Here is a 23,754-nt window from a genome sequence, read left to right on the forward strand (position 1 = left end):
ATATTATTTAGTAATAAAAAATAATTAATAATATTAAATTTGTGGAGTGCATGACATGGTAAGTTATTCAGATATTATTTTTAATTTTATTTATTAATATTTATTCAGATATTATTTTTAATTTTAATTATTTATTTATATTTTTATTAGTATATGATAGATAATTTCTTAAGAAATAATTTTTAGTTCTCACTATCTGATTATTATTATATGATGATAGACAATTTCATATAAATTATTAAAAATTCATAATTACAAACAATATCAACATTTTTTTATGAATATCAATAATTAATTTATTATTAAAAATTTGTCTCTATATTTTATTTTTACCTTAAAAATTGTCTTTTTAATTTAAATTTATTATTTAATAATAAAAATGATTAATACTAATATATATGTGGAGTAAACGACACATTACGATATTCAGAAATTATTTTTAACTTAAACTAGTTAGTTATTAGTATGTCGTGAGAAAATTCTTTAAAATATGAGATAGTCTCCAATAATATGAACATTTTTTGTATTAAAAACTAACATCTTTTATTATATGTGATTATCAAGTTGAAAATTAACCTAGTTCATCGCATTTTCAAGCAGTATATATGGTTTGTTTTTATAATTTATGTGAGATACTTTAATGTATTTTAGAATTTTTAATATTTAATTATATAATGTATTTTTCCCTTTTCAAATAAATCATTTTAAATAATTAAAAAAATATAAAAAATAAAAATATTCAATCTTTACTTTTTATAGTAATTAATGTGATTAATATGGTAAATTTTAAAAAGGGACTTTGAGAGACTTCCAAATTTTTGTTGGCCCAAAATCATTGATTTCCTTTTATCATATTTGAATTGGACGTTGCATTGCAGTAGGGAGCCAATCCTCCAAAGAATTTATATGGAGGAAGATGATAAGCTTGAGGATGACTAATTTGAATTTGATTTTAGGTTCACGTGTTTAAAAGGTATAGGTTAGGAAAAGTAAGTAGGGGGTGTGCATGGATCAATAACCAAACAAAATTGAACCATATATATGATTTGGTTTGGATCTTAAAACTATTTTATTAAAACCGATTTATTTTTTTAAAACCGGTTTACATATGGTTTGGTTCGGTTCTAAACCGGTTTTTTACAAAAACCAGTTTTAACAAAAAAATCGGTTTTAAACCGGTTCTCTCAAAACCAGTTTTTATTTTCTTTTAAAAAACCAGTTTTAAAACCAGTTTTATAAAAAAACTAGTTTAAAACCAGTTTTAAAAAAAAAAAAAACCAATTTTAAAACCAAATTTATATTTAAAAAATGGTTTTATTTTTTTAACCATCCTTTTTAATTTAACTTAGACAAACACCTGTCCAATATAAGTGACAATAGGAAACAAAAAACAAGTGAACTTTAACAGCCACGAAACAAATTCAAACTATATAGTAGGCTTACAGACAGAAAATAAACCAAAAATTGAAACAAACTAAAGATATAATACAAGAAGATCAAGTGTACCAATGAGGAATAAGGACACCGGTTATACATATTCTAAGCAAACATAGTTGTCGTTTGTTTTCATCCCACAAATCCATGCCATTTTTATCCTTAATCTCATCGACCTATGTCTTCTTCTGTCTCTTGTAAACAAAATCACACAACTCTTCATATTTATATATCTCTATCTATACTTCAACATTAACATGTTAAACAAAAACCAATGGCATTGGTGATGATGCTTCCTCAAACAAATGATTCACAAGATATAACAATTATCAAACTTGAATCAGCATATTCTGATTTAGAATTACTTCTTCAATCATCAAAACAAATGGAACAAAACATCGAAACAATGGAAACAAGGTTTGATCTTTTACAAGGATCAATCACAACAGCCTCAAGAAGAATCAACCCTATACAATCTTTGTCCATGTCAAGAAAAGCACTTGATACAAGAATCAACAGAGCTATTTCACCAGCTCTTTCTCTTCTCGAAACGTTCAAACTCGCAGAATCGCTTCAAAAAAATCTCCTTAATCTCTCTTCATATTTAGAACAATGGACCTTTCCTTATAAATTTTCATATTTGAAGTAACTCCCAACAACTAGTGTGTTCAAAAAAAGAAATTGACAGTAGTGTGTGAATTCTATTTATGCTACCAAATTTCATAATTCATACATTACATGTATTAATGATAGACTTGTGGATGCAATTGGTAGTTGTCTTAGTTTAATAAGGTAAAAGTTGTTTCTACTTCACAACTAGAGATTAAAGTTGCTGCTACTTAACAATGGGTTTTGCTCGTTGCTGCTAGAGTTAAAACTGTGCACAGTGGATCAAACTAGTGAAAACTACCAATTTTAGATGGTAATAAATTCTGCAGAATAAAAACCTTTCTACATTCAGTACATACAAAAGGTTACAGATCAAATCAAGAAAATCCACAGTCACGACATTACAACCATACATATCTTTACACCAGCCATTATGCCAAAGATCGCAGTACATACGAGACTAATTTATTGGAGCTTAAATTCTGTACAAACTAAAACATCTTTCTTAATCTGCCGAGCTGTTTGTCATCTTATTTTCAAAATTCATTAAGTTGAAAAAAGATGGAATCAGGGAGAAAATTATAGCAGTTTTTATCCATAAAAAAAGCTCACGTTTTAAAGCAGTTTTTCCCCTTAAGTTTTGTTTGGGATAAGTTTAAGTTTTTGGCTTTCTTATGGTACTGCTTTTCAAAAGAGTTGCAATACCAACCTTTCATAGCCATTGGGAAAGAAACATTTTACTATACTTTTTCTCACTGTTCACATAAGCTCTTAAAAATAAGCTATTCCTATTACACAAAATAAAATAAACTCAAATCATTTTCAACAGCAGTATAAATAGATTCCTATACACTATAAACCTCCAGTACTTTACACTTCACAACAAACTAAATCACCATAAAAACACAAACTTTCAATGGCCAAATACAAAATAATAACTGCATCATATATTTATAGTTTATAGCTAGATAAACAATGTCAGCAACAGCAAAGTAGTGGTAAATCAACTAAAAATAAGCACTTAAATAAACTAAAATCAACTATACTTCAAAGTGGAAATATACTTAAACCTGAAACACAGATTTGAAGAAGGATTTTGTCGATTCTATCCCTATTTTAGAAACCCATAACTATGATTTGGACAATTTTGTTAAATTTGAAGAGCAATTTTGTCGATTTTGGGATTAGGATTTTGAAGTTGAAGGAGCGGAAGAACATAGGGTTTTGAAGTTGAAGGAGGGGAAGAACATACAACGGCTGGGTTCTGATTTGAAATAAAATGTGGTATCCATAAACTGATCCACTTCAAAATATGGTTACCGGTTTTTTTAAAATTTATTAAATGGGCCACCAATTTTAAAATATAGAATTGGGTTGGGTTTTAAATTTTGGTTTTATTTGGATACTAAATTAGTTTATGGGTATTGGTTTTTTTGCACACCCCTAAAATTTAGAGGGTCTAGAAATGTCAGGATCTCAATATACTTCCACTGCTTGATTAGAATTGGCATTGGTATCTTGAGACAAAAATTTGGGTCGAGCCATAAAGTTGATCCAACTGGATTGGTATGAAAGCCTATTTTGCTAAATTGGGTCTTATCTTCCTTAGACTTGTATGACTCGTTTTTGCTTTGTTTAGTCTCCATATTTTTCGACGAATCCAAAATAGATATCATGGTTTATTTTCTAATTTATATCACGCCTTGACTTATACATAAAGAGTTTCTCTATCACTTTTTATATCCAAAAAACAAGTTTAAACTCCATTTTTCATTTCTCTCATCATTTCTCTAAAATTCTCATTTTTCTCATATATATTAGCCATAGTGCTTTGAGTATTTTTTAGTATAAGTGAGGATTATTGTTCTAGGTGAGTGCTAAATTGTAATTTAATAGTAGTGTGATGTCTATTGGTAAAATATACTTCCATAAGAAGTTGTTTGCTTTTGAGGTAAGTCGGTAAAAGGTCTTGTATTTTTCGGAGGATTGTTATAGAAAGTCTTTGGTTTGTGAGTTTCACCTTGAAGAAATAATTCTCTCCTGGTTCGTGAAGATTAGTCAGTAAACTTTCCACAACAGTTCTTGAGTTAAGCTCGGTTAAAAGTTTTCTCGGTTCGAGATCAGCCCTGAAAATTCTGGTATGACAGACTCGGATGTCAATCCCGATGTCAAGACATCTGATCTGTTATTAATGTAGCATAAGCAGAATAGAAGGATCCCCCATTAATTAATTACTCCTAAATAGGAGTCAATGAGACCTGGGATCACACATGTTCAGTAGACATAACCAGATTATAATCTTTATAAGGTTCTGTTTAGGAACAACTAACACTTCTGAACCTGATGTTATAAACAAAGTCATAACATTCATAACTGAACGAATAATGCAGAAGATAAATAACACAGTTAATTATTAACCCAGTTCGGTCTAACTACCTACTCTGGGAGCTACCAAGCCAGGAAGAAGATTTCACTATCAGTAGTACTATTTTATGTAAACAACCTCTGGTTTATAGATAAACAACCTCTGGTTTACCTAGTCACTACCCAATGCAACCTTTATCTCAGAACTCCATCCAAGACAAGAGAACCTCTGCTCACTCCCTAGTGATACCTAACTGTTACAACCCTGCAACAACTATTTACACAATTAACAATGCACAATAACTTGATCTTGCTTCACAACTTCGATCAAGAACACAATACTCAACTCTTACCTACAGGTTTCGAGTGAGGACAAACACTTCTCTTACCTACAGGTTTCGAGAAGGACATGGCAGCCATCCCACAACCTAGGTGGTCTACCTATAGAAACCCTAACGACTACAAAGTTTAAAACAAGGTTTTCTATCTCAAACTAGGTTACAAAGTTTCCTATTTATAACCTGATCCCAATTGGATTTGGGCTTACAAATCGCAGCACTCCTTGCTGTTACAAATATGCAGAAATACTCTGCTACAAATAAGGTCTTTTAATCATGAGTTTCCTAATTTATCTCCTAAATTAGAAACGGCTGAATCTTCAATCTTCTGATCTGATTCTTTCTGAATCTTCAATCTTCTGATCTGATTCTTCAATTATTCTCTTGACCTTTAAATATGCGCCACATAGAATTACAAAATATTCTGCGAATATCCAGTATCTGTTAAGTACAAACTGAATCTTCCTTCCAGTTCTGCAGGCGCGATGTCATGAGTTGATGTCATGACATTCCATCTAACATCTTGCTTGTACCCGTTTTGTTCTTTTTAAACTTGCAAGATTCACATTAATATTATGTTTTACTGCTATTATGTTTTAGCCAAACATAGATGCCAATCAGCCAATATAAGCACTAACAATCTCCCCCTTTGGCATATTTTGGCTAAAACTTAAATATTCATTAAAAGTGCAACAAAACATAACTACTTCAAGACACCAAGGAAGAATAGAATTTTACATTCTCAGAATTGGGTTTTTACCTTCTGTTCTTCAAGACTTGAACCACATCATAACATCGTCAGTCTGCTACAAAATCCTTTGATTCTTTTTACAGTAGCAAAATCAGAAGATGGTATTCTTCTCCCCCTTTTTAGACACAATATGACAAATAATGAACCGATGTCATAATATGCAGTGGAACACCTTCATGCAACACTAATGTTCACGAGGAAGATGATGGGAGAAGCCTTGCCTCTTGGAGGACCAATGATGGCATAAGGGGACCCTTCCTTAGTCTTGTACCAGATACCGAATCCTAGCATAGACCTCGAGAGAGGATTTGAGTGAAAACTGTCCACCAGTCCTAGTAACTCAGAACACAAATCACAATTGTGTTCATAACTCAGATCACAAATCACAACGAAAATGATTCCTATACTGAAGGTTGTATATAGTGGAACATCTTTGTTGTTCTTGTAGAAAAACCCATGGTAGAGACCATCAACATCCCCAGCCCGTGTTTTTCCTTTTCTGAAGAAGTTTTGGTATAGCAACCAATCACAATACCAAACCCAGACTCGACTCACAAGAACGCACACGAACGACATTTTGAGAGAGTTTGATTTCTGCAATTCATGGAGATGCTATTATATAGCCAATGGAGATTATAGGAAATAACGATGGTCTTTGGTCTTGTTTAATGGTCAAACGGTTAATTAGGAAACAGTTCCAAAAGCAAATACTCTTTCCAAAGCAGTTTTGACTGTTTTTCTGATAGGAGTTATCTTGAATTACTAGTGCATGCATAGTCATTGATTGTACTTTACACCGACCACTGATGTGTATATAAACTTCAAGTCAGATTTCCTTGTTTGAATTTGAATATTCAATGTCTTTAAACATGTCATGACATCATGTCAGACATTGTCACTTTTCTTTCCTTCAAGCACATAGCCCAATATTCCGTGAAAGATTAAGACAGAGCATCTTCTGGACCAATTAACAGACTCCCTACTTACTGACTAGTCATAGACAAAGACTTCTGTTGTTCTGGACACCTTGAGACTGTTAGAAACACAACTACCTCATTAGTGTAAAGAAGGAATAGTGGTTACCAATTGCACATGGTTAGCGTGAACCATTCACAAATAACTGACAAAAGTATCACATTTTCTTCATGATGTAAAGGTATTTTTAACCAAGAAACTTTTCTTGACAAAAGAAGTTACTCCCCCTATCTGAGATAGTCTGAGCTTCCCCGACGGAATAATCTTGAAATGATGAATGGAAAATATAAGACTCATCTTCATATCTTCAAGAGCCGCACCCTCTGTTCAACTTGAGCTACTAGCTCAATTGGTAGCAGGAATTGCTATGAATATGTACTTAACCCCTAGGTACATGGTTCGTTTCCTGCGGGAGGCAAAAACAATATTTCCTGGGCAGCCGATAAGCGGACCTAGGGGGGATTATTGATTAAGCCGGTAACATGCTCGGTTGGCCGACACGGTTGATGCGTGCAGCGGATATCGGGGTGTTACAATAGTCATCTTCACTAAGTGAAGTCTTCATCATGAAAGTAATTATGTATTGCCAGAACACATTACTAACATCCATATCAGAATCTGCCCATTCTAATCCACATTATGCCTGAACTGCCACTTTAGACAATAATGTTGCTTTTTTAAACTTCTAATGTATATTCCCAGTCCTTCTTCCAGGAAATATGCACCTTGTGATGTTAGTACCACTTAAGACACAAGTTTATCTGAACTCAAACAAACTCTGACTATCCATAGAGATAACACTTTCTCTATAGAGGACTTGGATCACAAGAAACGATTTGTGTTCACGACTCGAAACAAGACTCTTTAATCTTTACCAAACAGTTGTAAAGAATGACCTCAGACTTAACAATGCCTGAACACCAACCTTAAACCCTATGTTTGACTTAAATAGACAATCATAACCTAGACTCTAGACACTTCTCATATCCGACAGAAGAACATGAGGGACTCAAACAAGACTCAACCAAAACGAAAAAACTCTATAAACCTGAGCAATTTAAACAACTTACCTGGACTTTAACCAAAGTCTTCATCAAGAAATATTATTTGAGAACGAACTGCACCAGGAGGACTTGTGCATAGGTTGGATCATGCACTTAGATTAGAACAAGTGATACACACCATCAATTCATATCGTCAGATGATAATGCAAAGAATATTCTTTGCTGGTCTTTGAGAATAAACATGATTTGAGTTATGTTCTGAGGTTTTTGTGTGACTTTGTTCTTATTTCTTCAAGATTAGTCTTTGAAAAGACTTTGCAAAAGGATAGAAGCGGAAAAACATTGTCTTTGCTGATCTTCATACTCTTTTACTCACCCTGAGATATACAACTATAGGACATCTTTGATGTTCGTCCTTGAAGTTCCCTTCATTTGGAATTTGCCACAATTTCCAAGTTTAGAAACCTCAGTTTGCTTGTTACACAAGATCCAGATTGCCACACTCTGTAACTTGAAATAGAAGAAACTATGATTGTATAACCATAAATTGGTCTTCAATATACACGTCTGAGTTGTTTTATACAGACCTTGTAAATATCCAGCTCCCATCAAGATATTTAACAGAATCAGTATGCCACATCAGAGACTCTTGCCCTCTTCTTTGATGTGTGAAGATAATTGAGAACTCATGGCTAGAAGAACTTCTTCTCAGTCCAGCATCCAGGTTCTAAACCTAATAAGTACTAAGTTTCCCGTCAAAGTACTTACCAACTTTTCAGTTAGAATTTGTTACTCACACTAGGTCATTCTAACTGATTACCTCTTCACATTTATACTTTATGTTCTAGGCAAATAAAAAAAATAACTGAAGATCTTGAGATGTTGATTAGATATGACATCATCCTTCATGGTTCGTGGTTAACATCTTTCATGTCAAATTGACAACACTCAGGTTAATAACAGAATAATCCAATTATCAGCAATATCCAGACATATCAAGGGATAAAGTAGCCAGCATCTCAATAACCTTTTCTTCAGACTTTCATTCTGATTTTGAGATGAAGGATGCCATAGTCTGTACCTATAGAGGAGATTCCCTCAGCTAGGTTTCTGGAATAGACTTAGTTATAGCATGACACTGAATTAGTCAGATCCATCTGACTTCCTTGATTTCAAACAACACTACCCTTTCTGGATAACAACTAGGGCAGTACACATTCTTAACCATATTTCACTGTGATTGAGACACAGTATTCAGCTCCAACAACTGCTCTATGGTTATGAATACTTATCTAGTTTCATTGATCAGAGGAAACTCACAGATATAGGCTCTTCATAAGTACAACACAAAGGATTAGAAAGGAATACCTTCATGAGTTTTCTTAATGGAACTAAGCACATGTTAATTGTGTCCTGATTAACTTAGCCAAATGTCTCCTCTTCCAGACCAGGAGTAGGTTCCAAACCATTGTTTTCACACTACATTAGTTTAGCACCAGAACATCTGTTCTTCAGCTGGTAGCTGCATACCAGTTCCTAATGTCCTAACGTCTAGTAGAACATTTGTTCCTCCTTCTAGGAACACTTCAACCTTGAAAATTTCAAGGTACACACTTGCAGATAACTATGAATATCATTGATCAGTTGACATTCATCAACTCTAATAAACCATGTCATTATGAGTGGACTTGAGAGGATACTCAAGTATCTTTGACACTTTAATTATAGCTGACAATACCTGTCATACATTCTGTTGACTATACATAACCCTAGGGTTTCTCAAAGACTATGCAGCGGAAAATAGTCATAACTCAACAAAATTCACATAATGCTTACTTTAAGTGTTAGTAGTAAGCATGACAACTACAGAATGATTGCTGCTCAACCTTGAACAATGCTTGCTTCTGCACCAAGCAACTAACTAGACCTAACCAAAATCCTGACCTGACAAACTCACAAAAGTACAGAGATTACCTTATCAATATCTTCACTCCCGCAAGAAGGTTTTGAAGCGGTTCTTCTCTGTCCATAGATACCGGTCAAATTAGTTCTGAAATTCAAGTTCTTCACTCCCGCATGAAGTCTTTGGATTTAGCACTCCTTGTTCCAGCATCGCAGCTCTTAGGTCAGGTAGGTCTAATCATATAGGTCCATCCTCCACTTCAAGGGACCATACAATATGAACATTCTTTGTTCAAATAATCTTCTACTTTTACCACAACCAGAATTTATCCCTCATGGATCTCATCCAAAAACAGACAGGATGCCTGCTCTAATACCAATTGAAAATTCTATTATGACAGACTCAGATGTCAATCCCGATGTCAAGACATCTAATCTGTTATTAATGTAGCATAAGCAGAATAGAAGGACCCCCCATTAATTAATTACTCCTAAATAGGAGTCAATGAGACATGGGATCACAAACGTTCAGTAGACATAACCAGATTATAATCTTTATATGGTTCTGTTTAGGAACAGCTAACACTTCTGAACCTGATGTTATAAACAAAGTCATAACATTCATAACTGAACGAATAATGCAGAAGATAAATAACACAGTTAATTGTTAACCCAGTTCAGCCTAACTACCTACTCTGGGGGCTACCAAGCCAGGAAGAAGATTTCACTATCAGTAGTACTATTTTATGTAAACAACCTCTGGTTTACAGATAAACAATCTTTGGTTTACCTAGTCACTACCCAATGCAACCTTTATCTCAGAACTCCATCCAAGACAAGAGAACCTCTGCTCACTCCCTAGTGATACCTAACTGTTACAACCCTGCAACAGCTATTTACACAATTAACAATGCACAATAACTTGATCTTGCTTCACAACTTCGATCAAGAACACAACACTCAACTCTTACCTACAGGTTTCGAGTGAAGACAATCACTTCTCTTACCTACAGGTTTCGAGAAGGACATGGAAGCCATCCCACAACCTGGGTGGTCTACCTATAGAAACCCTAATGACTACATCGTTTAAAACAAGGTTTTCTATCTCAAACTAGGTTACAAAGTTTCCTATTTATAACCTGATCCCAATTGGATTTGGGCTTACAAATCGCAGCACTCCTTGCTGTTACAAATATGCAGAAATATCTGCTACAAATAAGGTCTTTTAATCATGAGTTTCCTAATTTATCTCCTAAATTAGAAACTGCTGAATCTTCAATCTTCTGATCTGATTCTTTCTGAATCTTCAATCTTCTGATCTGATTCTTCAATTATTCTTTTGACCTTTAAATATGCGCCACATAGGATTACAAAATATTCTACGAATATCCTGTATCTGTTAATTACAAACTGAATCTTCCTTCCAGTTCTGCAGGCGCGATGTCATGAGTTGTTGTCATGACATTCCATCTAACATCTTGCTTGTACCTGTTTTGTTCTTTTTAAACTTGCAAGATTCACATTAATATTATGTTTTACTGCTATTATGTTTTAGCCAAACATAGATGCCAATCAGCCAATAAAAACACTAACAAGCCCGATTAAAATTTGAATTGGTTCTTGACATACAAGATAGATAAAAATTTGAAGCATATGTAAAATTATTTATAAACTCCATTTTGTCTAAAGATGTCTAATTTTACTCCTTTAACACATATACAACATGGGACATAAGAAATAATCCTTTATTGGAATCTTGAATATTTTAGCACTTTAACACTTTGTCGATATATACACTAAGAATAAGATCGAATAACTCAGGATCTATATTTATAGATTCAAAATTCCATAATATGGAGAGCCTTTCCCAAGCCTTACAATAAGAATTGATCTTTTAATCATGTTTTAACATTTGGTAGTTTATCCAACGAGTAACGTGTAAACTACATACAAGACCAAAAATGAAATAAAACTCTTATTAGCCTTCTTGTAGACACAAGTCGGCTCATCCTTATTTTTGATGAATCCTAATTGCTTTAGAGCATCAGCAAAACAAAGATTGTAACTTTTGAAAGTTTGCTTTAATTAATATATGGATCTTGGCAAGTTACATATTTTTTCAAAGTCTTTTGGATCACAAAAAACCCAAATTATCATATACACACCTTCAATAAGATTCCTATTTAGAGGATAACAATAACAATTTTTAAATCCATCCACCATATATCATAATAATAGTATGAAATGATAACAAGTAAAAATTGAACAAATTTGAGCATCACTACCTAAGAAAAAGTCTCATCATAGCTAATGTCGTGAAGTTTCTCAAAACATTTAGAGAATAAGCTCTTATAGGATAAAATTATTTATCATTATAGCATAAACTTCTAGAAAGTAATTACTTAAACTTCTAACAAATGATTAAAGTGTTGACTTTGTTAGAGTTGTGTTAACTAGATGATAAAGAAGAATTGACTTAGTGAAGCGTTTAGGAGAGGATCATTGAAGGTAGTATTTAGGATGTGCGGCTAGACGATGCTTTAGCATTCACATTCTCATATTAATTTATTGATTATTTTGCTAGACAATATGTTTGCAAATGCATCTCAAGTCGAAATGACCACATATAGATATAGTTTTTTTAACATGTTACTTAAAGAATTTTAAGTGTCTTTCTACACATAAAACAATTATTTAATTATAAAACTGTTCTCATATATCTTATTATCATCAAAACTAAAATTAAAGGTAATTTTTTTCAAACCATTATAGCTCAACAGTCTTAGGAGTAGTAATTGGAAAGTTTAGTAATCACAAGGCATTTTAATATTTGATAAATTCCAATTTATGGCGTAGTTATATGCATAAATTGTCTTTATACACACATATTTTGTGTCATCATTCTAATGCACGAAAGTTTTGTGTTTTGATTCCCGTGTACGTGAAGGTAGTGTGAATGAGATTTATATGTAAAATGACCTTTTGTCAAAGTTTATGCGCACGAAAATTCAGTTTAGGAGTTTTCTAAAGTGTTTAGAGGAGTTCACTGTCATACCCCAAAATTTGCCCATCTTATTTCTCCTAACAAATTCAAATCAAGGCCTCAATTCAAAATATTGATCACTCAATTGCTCAGAAAGTCAACAGTCGACTGATTTGACCTAGAAGTCAACTGTGGTCAAAGTAAAGTCAAAACCCCTGATTTTTTGTCAAGATCCTCATATTGAAGTATCATTCACCATTTGATCAAGAATTCATCATGGTTCATCAAGGAAAGATCAAAAATCAACAAATCAAAAAGTTTCTAAATTAGGGTTTGTATAGGAGAAAGTCAACTAAACTTTGACCAGCCATAACTCTCACATGGAACATCAGAAATTTTCCATCCAAAGCTTATTTTGAAGGAAATTTGATTCTCTACAATTTTGTCTCTCACATGCCAAGTCTAAAAATGATTCATTTGGGAGATATGGACCAAAACATTATAGGTCCTTTTCAAAAGTCAACAAAAAGTCATTTTTTTCAAAAGGACACACAAAGAGCATGGAAAATCATTTCGATATGAGACCAAATACACTGGTTAGAGGACTCTCTAAGGTTTCCAAAAAGTCCTAGAACTCCTCCATACCTCAAAAATTGAGAGAGACATGCCTTGTCAAAGTTGGACTATTTTGGAGGGAAAAACGTGAGAGAATTGAAATATTTTTGCAAATAGGCCCAAGTTATTTTGATTCAATCCTGATCCCCAAGTATCCAAGAGCCCAAAATCTCTTTGCCACGAAAATATATGATTTATTTGATTTATTTTGATTTTTTATTTCAATTAAAAAAGAATTAAAATCACATAAATCAAAAGAAAATCAAATATTTGGCAAGAGATGTGATTTGGATCTATTTTAATCATCAAATATACTTCAAAATCAATATAATTTCGTGCACATGGTGATTGTAAGAAGATTTATTCAATTAAGGCAAAAATAGAAAGATTCCATAATATATTTTCAATCAAATTTCCAAAACCTTCAATTCAAGATTCAAAAGAGATTTGCTCAATTTCTGTTGACCTAAAGCTTCCCCTATAAGTACCAAACAAAGCTTGATGCAAGGGTGACAAAAAAAATCTGCAGTGCAAGAGTTCCTAACCCGAGTCCAAAATTCCAAGAAAAAGTCAAGATTCAATTTGAAGTTCTAGGCCAATTCAGGTGTTGCAATCGATCAAGACTTGTTCCTTGATCATCACTGAACGATTCTAGATCATCCTTAAGTCTTGAAGCCTCACGAATCGTCCCCTATTTGCCACGGTTTGTCACTTCTAAACTTGGCTCGATTTGCATCATACAAGCATTGTCATTCATAATTAATTGTATATCTATGTTTATTATCATCTAATGACCGGTTCTGGAAAGTTTGGAACGATTTGATACTGGTATAAGCATGACGCCATGTTAGGGATCGAAGCTCCAATTTGGGGTTTTCTTGCACAAGTAAAATTAAATTTAATCAATACCATAGCCAGGTTCGCGAGGACCAGACGAGTTTAATGGTAAGGGTGCGCCAAATTTTTATGCTTGTCTAGTTCTATTCGCTATTTTCCAGTTTTGATTGCAAGGTCTTTTACAGCGCATCAAGCCAAAAAGTGCTGTAAAAGATGTTTTACAGGTTGGCCTCGTGAAGAAGACGACTGCGTGGCGCAGTCTGATTGGCTGGATTTGAATAATTCTGGCGCGCGAAGGTTTTGACTCCCAGAGTGCTTCAGCGCATCATGGCGCACATGGATGCCATGCTCCTCATCATCTCTGCCATCAATTCAATCTCCATATCCATCAAACGCTCTAGGAGGCGCAGTCATACCATGGACCTCCCTGGGTGAACCACACCTGATCGCAAGTTAAGTTTTTTTGCAATTTTTTTTATTTTTAGTTACATAGCCTATTATTTTTATTTATATATATATATATATATATATATATATACCATTTTAATTCTTTTCTTTTTCTTAATAAATAATAAAATTATACATTTATTTTTCTAAAAAACTTTTTTTTATAATTAGTATTTATTTATTTATTTTATTTATTAATTTCATGTATACTTATTTCTTTATTTATTTGATTAATATTTATTATTATGTTTTATTTATAATAATTTTATTTTCTTATTTATTTATTTATATATTTAATACTTATTCCATATATTTATTTTAATTATATATATATATATTTTAATTTAATTAATATTTAATTATTTATATTCATTCAAAATTTCACATATATTTTATTTTATTCTAAAAAAATTCATAAAAAATACCTTCGTGTCCGATTTTACTTTCTCTTCTCGATTTAATTAATTAGGTCGCAAGACCAATAATTAATTAAATCATTTATGTTATTTTATTCAATTCATACCCTAATCAGGGTTTACGACAAACATTCCATACACTGAAAATATTCCTTTTTTTCTCTCTGTGCCTTTTTCAGGGTTGCTCTTCCAATATACCCCGACCACGCGCCTGATCAAAATCCGAAGCTAAGTATTCGATTTTTTTAAAATCTATTTTGTTTTAATAAGGGTTTGCCTTTAAATAAATCTTACCTACATTCACTTTTCCGCCTTTGCCTTGCCATTTTTCAGGGTTAACCCCGAGGCTTCCTCCGACTGCCAACCATATCAGATCAAATCAAAAGCTAAGTGGTCTTTTCTATTTTAAATATTTGTTTATTTTATTTTATTTTATTTATTAAATTAGGGTTAACCCTAATTGACTTTAGGACTGATAACACACTCACCCTACTTTTGCTTGCTATTTTTTCCACTTTTTCAGGGTTTGTCAGTTGCCAAAGCTTCGAATAGTCGGTAACCCTAAACCCTGATCTTAATTATTACTTGTTCAGACTTATTGCTCAATTTATCCCGCTGGTTTCATTTTCCCTTCCCCCCGCTGGTTTCATTTTCCCTTTCCCCATTATTGCTTTAATTGTTAATATTAATTGCTGTGGTTAGTAATTCTAGGGAGTGCAAGCTTGTAATTAACCTAGAATAACTAATTATAAGATAATATATTCTGAACTAATCACGTGATTGTTGCACCCACGCACACTTTTTGGTAACCCCTCTTGTTGCCTGTTGCCTTGTTGCCTTGTGTTTTTTGCAGAATAGCCGTGTCCCTCGAATACGAGGATACCTCAGCCATGTTGCCTCAATGAAGATCATGGGTCCCTAATGATGCTGCCTTCGATACACTAAACATGATCTCGACCCTCGGATGTTGCCTACGAAAGGCTGAGGTATCCTCTGGCTGCCTACGAAAAGCTATTCTGGTTCTTCCCTTAGACTACCTGCTTCTCTATGGCATGGGACAGTCTTATGGCGAACGAACTCTCGATGACCCTTCAACCTCCAAATGAAAGGCTTCCTGCCCTCTTATGGCTGGATAGACCCTTTCACCCTGAAAGGCTAAAAGAACTGATTTTCTGCATTATTAAGGTAATTGCCCCTAATTGCCTTGCTCTGGCTAAAAACTTTTTTCATATTCTTTCTCATAAACCTTCAAAATGGCTACGCTCATTTACGAGCTAAAGTCCATATTCTTTTCTTCTACATTTCTGAAATCAAAGAGCAAAGCAATTAAGAGCCCATGGAAAACCATGGATGCAAAGGGTGCCTTACACCTTCCCTTTGCATAATTACCCCCCGAATCTTGTTTTTTATTTAAAAGGTTTTTCCTGTTCTTTTAGCCTTTCTAATTAATTTGGATAAAATAAAAGTCGGTGGCGACTCTTGCTATCCGCACATTTCGATAAAGTTAGTTCACCGTATTACATTCACCCACATTTTTTCAACCCCAATTTTTTATGCAAACTTCTTCATCAAAATCTAATTTTTGTAACACCCTAGGCCGAAGAAGGCGAGGGGTGGTTGCACCGCATGTAACAACTGAGGCCTAAGAGGGAAAGGTTGGTCCCTACATCAGAATGAGAGGGATCCTGATGCTGTGCAGGTATGGGACTGCACGGTTGAAGGAAGCTTATAAGGATTGATGGGTACTACATATACCAACAAGATGCATCTTCTTTTCGGTAGCTCATTCCATAAGAACTCCATAGTTAAGCGTGCTAGACTTGGAGCAATTCTGGGATGGGTGAACTTCTGGGAAGTTTCCCGGAAAGCGTGTGAGTGAGGTCAAAACATGCTGAAAAAGACCCGTTTTGGTTTGTGGGGTCAGTCGATCATCACAAAAGCAATTTGGGGTGTTACAATTTTCCCCTCCTTTTCCACACTATTTGAATCCATAGAAACCACCATCATTTCTTACTAATCAATGATTACATAAGGCCATTTGAAGCTACAAAATACCATATATTCCAATTAATATACAATAATTTCTATTAAAAAAATGTACTATTTATCATCTTATTTTTTCTCTTTCATGAAAAATTACCATAAAATACACTAACCCTTGTTGATTTTTTATAATGGCGAATCGTTTATAGTTAATGATAATCCTTGTAGCCTTAACTTTACCATTTTTATTTTTTGGTGTAAGGTTATCTTTTTTCATACTTTTAACCTCACTATTTTCACATTATATTCATTATGTTTAGTTTGACTTTTCTTTGAAGATTTCATCTTATTGTGTCAAATATGAAATTAGAATAGCAAGTGTTTTTCTCTAAAGTCACTCGTGTAATTGTTCTTTCTTCCTTTGAAGTATTATTCACTGCAATGCACAACATAATGAGAAATAGTGGAGCTGTCTAGAAGAAGGTAATTCGAAGATTACAGAGTTTCATGACTAAAATAAAAAGGTAAGAATGTAATAAACTTGGTCTGAAATCCTAGGTATTGCATATGTAGGATGACCACACATGCTTAAATTCCTTATTTTTTATGGGAAGAAGGAAATTGCCAAGTTCTAGTGAGAGTGATTCAATGAATTAAGTTTGTATTCAGTAAATTGAGCCTATAATGAGAAATATAAAGATTATTAAAGTGCGATGTGTATATGAGAAAAGGTTATGAGAATGATATATGTATACTTGTGATTTAAACTGAATTGATGCCATGATCATATGTTATAATAATTATTAATTGAAACTCTCGTGAATTGACTAATGTTGTTAATTGTTCACGAAAGTTGTTAATAACAATGATCACAATAACACAACCTTATATTGTGAACTTTATATGTTGTAAATGATTTAATGGCGACTTTGAAAATAATGTGTTGTGAATACAAGCCATTATTCTCTAATTAAGTGAGTTGTGTTAAATGCTATGTAATTTGGCTTTCTCACAGTCAATGACAACCAAAACAATGGAGACCTGTTTGTTATATCATAATGGTATAAATAGAGGGATTGCTAAGTGACTTGACGAAGCACTTTGATTTTTCCAAAGTTATCATGCAACTCTTTATACTTTAGCATGTCAACTAAAAGGTGGAAGTCCACATTAATAATAAGGAAGATCATACATCAATCATCACTGATAATTATATGACGAAAGCATGTCAGGGTCTGATTCAGTCAATTGAGTTCTTATTCAATCATGCTTGAGAGATTTAAGTAAATCACATTTATGTAGATGCAAATAAATGCGCGGATGTTCATCCAAGATTATGAGCAAGCAACAATAATGCTCTTATTTGGTATGATGTTTTCCCTTAAGATTAGAGAAAAATTTATCGTTTAGATCTTGTTAGACTTTGTTAGACTATAATAATTAGAGGTTGGGTTTATTTTCTGCTTGGGCTTCAGACCTATTGTATCACAAAAAAAACATAAGTTTTTTGTGTCGGAGTGTCGTCAAGAACAAATCAAAACTATGAGAAAGATTGGTTTTATTGAACAAACACAAAAACCCTATTACATTTTCACGAAAGAGATATAAGAGAGAAGAAAGAAAAAGAAGAAGAAAAATTAGGATTGGTAGTAATTGTTTTTTTATTCATTTTATCTATTAAGGTTTACATATTACAAATGAATAACAACAATCAACATCTCTCAACAACTTGAGAAAACTAGTCTATTTATATACTACTAAGCTAACTTAAAGAATTAGGCTAAATAAATAGGCATAATTCGACATGCTAACAAACCTAGCATTATCGACCACTGCATGCTAGAACACTTTTTTACTACAACATGCAGGACATCAACATCAGCATGTGAATAAACTTCGACAACAAGCCCAATCTCTTTCGAACCAAGAAACCTATTCATATCAAGATACAAGAGCTCGATCCAAAATATCACAAATATCCACCTTGAAATAAATTCTAAAACATAAGGGAGCTAAAAGGTGCAATCCTTGCCGACAAACTTCATCACGACTTGGGGTGAGCTAAAAGCTGCATTTCTCGCGCGATATTTTTCTGCCGAGTAAAATGGCACAACTTAGGAGTGAGATATCAAATTTTAGACAGGAAGAGTGGGAATCATTATTTAATGCTATGGAGAGTTTTAAGGATATACTAAGATTATGCCCATTTCATGGGCTTGAAAAGTGGCTCTTTGTTCACACATTTTATAATGCTCTCCTCTACTCCACAAGGATGACCCATGATGTAAATTCTGATGGAACCCTTATGAATAGCTCTAAGGATGTATCCTATAATACTATTGAGGATATGGTGAAAAACCATCATTTATGGAGAAACGCCCGTGAACTCACTAGAAAAGTCCCTCAAAAGGGTGGACTTTATGGAGTCAGTCCCTTTGACCACATGAATTCTAAGGTATATGCTTTGTACCAAAATATAGAAAATCTAAGCATAGCCCATGCACCTCCCGCAACTGCTGCAGCTCCGGCTGCTCCCTTAGTTCTTTTTTGTGAAATTTGTGGAATAAACAGTCATACCGCTAACACTTACTACCCATAATGTTAACCATATTAATAACAACCACCGTGGTAATTCGTACTCAAACACTTACTACCCATGGTGGAGAAATCGTCATGACTTTTCTTATAAGAACAACCAACTCCAACCATCATAGTTTCCGCCCCTAAGAATTCAAATCTAGAATGGTGATAGAGAATTTTGTAGCGAGTCACTCCAGAATAAAGAATTTAGGAACCAAAGTCTCCATACTAATGAAATTCTTAGGCAATTAACTACATAGGTAGAATCAATTGCCATTCATGAAAAAATGTCGGAGACTTAAATCTCGTAAGTTGTACAACAACAAACCTTATTATATGTCTCTCACGGGTCCTTTCCCGGACAACCTGAGCATAATCTCAAGGTACATATAATGCTATAACAATTCTAGTCCTACAGAGGTTTACAAAATCCAATATATAAACCCAATTTAAAAAGTTTGTGAAGTTGCTGAAAAATCATTACATCAACATTCCTTTCATAAAGGCTCTATCTCAGATGCTCTCCTATGCAAAATTTCAAAAAGAGATCCTCTTTAAAAAGCGGAAACTAGAGGATTATGAGACTGTAGCACTGACTGCAAAATGTAGCGCCATAATTCAGAATAACTTGCCACCCAAGCTTAATGACCAAGGGAGTTTTTCAATGCCCTATGTTGTCAGAACGATTTGAGAGGGTGTTATGTGATTTAGGGGTCAACATTAGCTTGATGCCCCTATCTATGTGTAAAAATATTGACCTTGGTGAGATGAAGGCCACTAATATTTCTTCACAACTGGCATATACGTCACTTTATTACCTAGTTGGGTTACTGAAAGATGTGCCCGTAAAGAACGGGCAATTGTTTATACCCACTAATTTTGCAATCATGGAGATAGAAAAGGATTTTCAAATCCCTATCATTTTAGGTAAACCTTTCCTAGCTACAACTGAAGCCATTATAAATGTAAAACAACGAAATCTCTTCTTTGAAGTAGGGGACGAGAAAATTGAGTTTGTTTTAGCCAAATCAATGAAAAATTCCTCCTTTAAAGACTCTTATTTTAGTCTTAACACAACTGATCAAGATGTCAAGGAGAGGTCCCAAAAGTAAAAAAAGAAATCTCTAACACCGGACCTCTAATATGAACCCCTTCACAAAAGAAAGAAAGAAAAAGGTAAATAGTTTGGGAAATGGTTAAGTGTGTTAAAATGGATCCCTAAGTCTGTTAAGAACAATGTTAATGATTCAAGCTCGAATGAAGCTCCCTTTTGATCATGAGGGAGAAAATAGTCAAGCTAGACGACTTTAAACAAAGTGTTAAATGGGAGGCAACCCACGATTTTTCTAACTAATGTGTTTGTTTTTGTGTGGTTTATGTTTGTTTTTAGGTGAATAAAAGACTCACAAGGTTGTCGATGTCGATGTGGAGAAGATGATGCAATAACTAATGTTACAATTTCCACTTTCTTAGTGAGGTTCATTGTGAGTTTGACCCTTTCTACTTTTGTCAAAACATTACTGTCGCCCTCGGTTTTTTACCATACCTCTCGCGGAGAGATACGCGAACTGACTCTTTTCTTTCTACTTTTGTGTTTTTGAAAATCAGAGAGTCGCCACCGACTTTTATTTTATCCAACTAAGGAAAGGTTTATAAAAGAAACAGAAAAAGACCTTTAAGAAATTCTGGGTAAGGGGGTAGGTTATACAAAGGGAAGGTGTTAGCACCCTTTGTATCCATGGTTATCCATGGGCTCTTTAATTTGCTTAGCTCACTTGTTTTCAATCACTTTTCTATTGCCTTGAAATGCTTGTATGTGGTTTTAAATACCTTTGTAAATTGACTTTGTAATGATCCTTGTGCGGATGTATACAAAGTGTTTTTTATCTTTCAAAAGATGTTTTTGAAAAAAGAACGTTAACTTCGTAATGATCCTCGTTTGGATATATACAAAGTATTGTCTTTTTCGAAAGTTTTATTTTGAAAAACAATGATATGAGAGATTTTGTTTGTTTTGATCTGAGCAAGCAAATTAGGAGGTCTTCCCTAAGTTATAAGGTCTTATCCTATTTCCTTTAAAAAACTATCCTTTTACCGGATGTAAACGAAAGTTCGATTTTGCATTTGAATTTGATTTTGATTTTTGAAGAGAGTAAAAGAGGGATTACCCTAAGAGGTGCAAGTGTGATTGTGTTTTGATTCAGATATTTTATCTTTGAAGTTAGTGATCTAACGATTCAATTTTATCTTTGACATACACGCAATTTTATATGTGCTGGAATTTAAATGCGGGAATGTAAAATGCGGAAAGTAAATCTACGCTATTACATCGATTTTGCGGGAAATGTAAACTACGCTATTTACATGAATTTGACAACCTATACACTTGATCTAGGAATTTAAATTGCAAGAAAATAAAAGAAATATTTTTGGATTTTTGTATGATTGATTTTAATTAGAATTAATGCATGATTAATTTAATTAAAATGAGAAAAAGATGGAAATAAAATTTAAACCTAAAAATTAAATTAAAAATATGTTCAAAATGCTTATTAATTAATTTTAAGATAAAACTAATTTTTTGGAATTTTTGAAATTGATTTTGAAATTATTAAGTTAAATAATCATATAATTATACAAATAATTACACAAATAATTAAAACTTAAAGAGAAAATTATTCTAAATATGTACAAAATTAGCCTATAATATATAAACTATATTAATATAAAGAACAATTTTTTTATGATTTTTTTGATTGGTTGAAATAATTAAAAAGCAAATATGCAAATATATACTAATTAATTATACAAAATATTTAAATTATGAAGAAAAATAAAATATTTTTATATCAGAAAATAAAATATTATTTTATAAACTTAAAAATATTTTTTTGTGTATTTTTTGGATTTTTAGAACTATTTAAATTAATTTTGCAAAGAAATTAAAATGAAAATAGAAAATATGAAATAAATGATCAGGTGTGGTTATTAAATAAAGTCCATGATATGGGGGCTCATTCTGATGCGTTGGATTGATAAGTGGATGGATCTGATGGCTTAGATTGTGAGGGACCACCACACGTGACACACCTGCAGACACTGAATCCGAGGGTAATTTAAAAAAACACGCGCGTGTCTTGTCCAATGAGTTGAGGACACCTCATCGTCTTCAACCTCTCGCCAGCACATTTAACAGCGCTTTTATGAGAAAAGCGCTATAATAGATGAGTTCCAAACCTGCAAAATAGCGAATAGGGGTAAACATGAAAAGAAATTTGGCGCGACATGTCCATTCGACTTGGCTTGATTCACTGAGTTCGAATATGCCATTAATTTTACTTAATTTTGCTTCTAATGAAAAGCCCTAAAATTGAGTTCACAAACCCTAGAATGGTAACTTCGTGTATATGCAACCAAACTGTAATTAACTATCCAGAAACGATCAGAACCTCAAACTAAACTTAAATATGAGTCTACATCTTGTTAAATATGCATGTGTGATGAGATTTTTGTAAGTTTTAGTTCGAGCAAACAGTGAGGTCTAGTGGTCGATTCTGAGTGTTCTAAGGCTTGAAACTGATTGGGATATATTCAATGATGCTTGAGGGTTGTGTTTGAGTGTTTAGTTTGAACTGAAACAAGCTAGAAATTAAAATTCTAATTTTTGATTTCTTTGAAAAATTTAAGTTGGTACAAGTATGTTACAAGTAATGCTTAGGTTCTGAACTTGTCTCTCCTTGATTACTGAAGTATGCTAGCTCTTATATAAGCAAAGAAGTGCTTAGAAACTAAGCTAAGAAGCATTTATGTCTTTGTTGAATTTTGAATTTTTTAATATATATGTAGCTTTGAATTCAAGCCACCATAGCTTGAATTTTCCACACTTCTCCTGCTGTACTTCCTTGGCTGCAGCATATTGAATGATCTTTGATGAGTCATGCTTAGAAACAAAGCTATGCATTATCCTTCCATTTTCCTTTTTCAATTTAATCTTAAATATGATAAAATTAAACCAAAAATGGAACAAAAATGATGTGGGCTTTGTCTTGGTCGTGGGAGGCCCTTTACATCATGGTAGACATGTTTGGATTATGGAAATTAGGCCCCATTTGGAAAAAATACATTTTTGATCAATGTTGATTTCATGCATTTTCCCAAAAAATGGTCAACTTCAACAAGGTGTAAATCCCTCAATTTTTTTCATATGAAGGAGTTATTTCACTTTTTGGAAACCTCAAAGAGTACTCTAACCAATGTCATTGGTCTCATGTCAAAATGATTTTCCATGCTCCTTGTGTGTCCTTTTGAAAAAAGTGACTTTTTGTTGACTTTGAAAATGACCTGTAATGTCTTGATTCATATTTTTCAAATGGTGAATCTAATGACCATGGGACCAATTGCATTTGAAAGATAATTGAATTTCCTTCAAAATAAGCTTTGGTTTGAATTTTTTGGATGAAGGATGAGAGAATTATGACCAGTCAAAGTTCAGTTGACTTTTTAGGAGAAAACCCTA

General features: G+C 33.2%; 1 non-coding gene across 1 annotated transcript; it reads right to left on the reverse strand.

Moving 5' to 3' along the window:
- Positions 1 to 18,769: 18,769 nt before the first annotated feature.
- Positions 18,770 to 18,875, reverse strand: LOC131642861 (small nucleolar RNA R71). The gene has a single exon (XR_009296067.1). It is a non-coding gene; the product is annotated as a small nucleolar RNA R71 (small nucleolar RNA).
- Positions 18,876 to 23,754: the final 4,879 nt, after the last annotated feature.

This window comes from Vicia villosa, unplaced genomic scaffold (genome assembly GCF_029867415.1).
Source record: "Vicia villosa cultivar HV-30 ecotype Madison, WI unplaced genomic scaffold, Vvil1.0 ctg.005948F_1_1, whole genome shotgun sequence".
In the NCBI taxonomy this organism is placed as follows: Eukaryota; Viridiplantae; Streptophyta; class Magnoliopsida; order Fabales; family Fabaceae; genus Vicia; species Vicia villosa.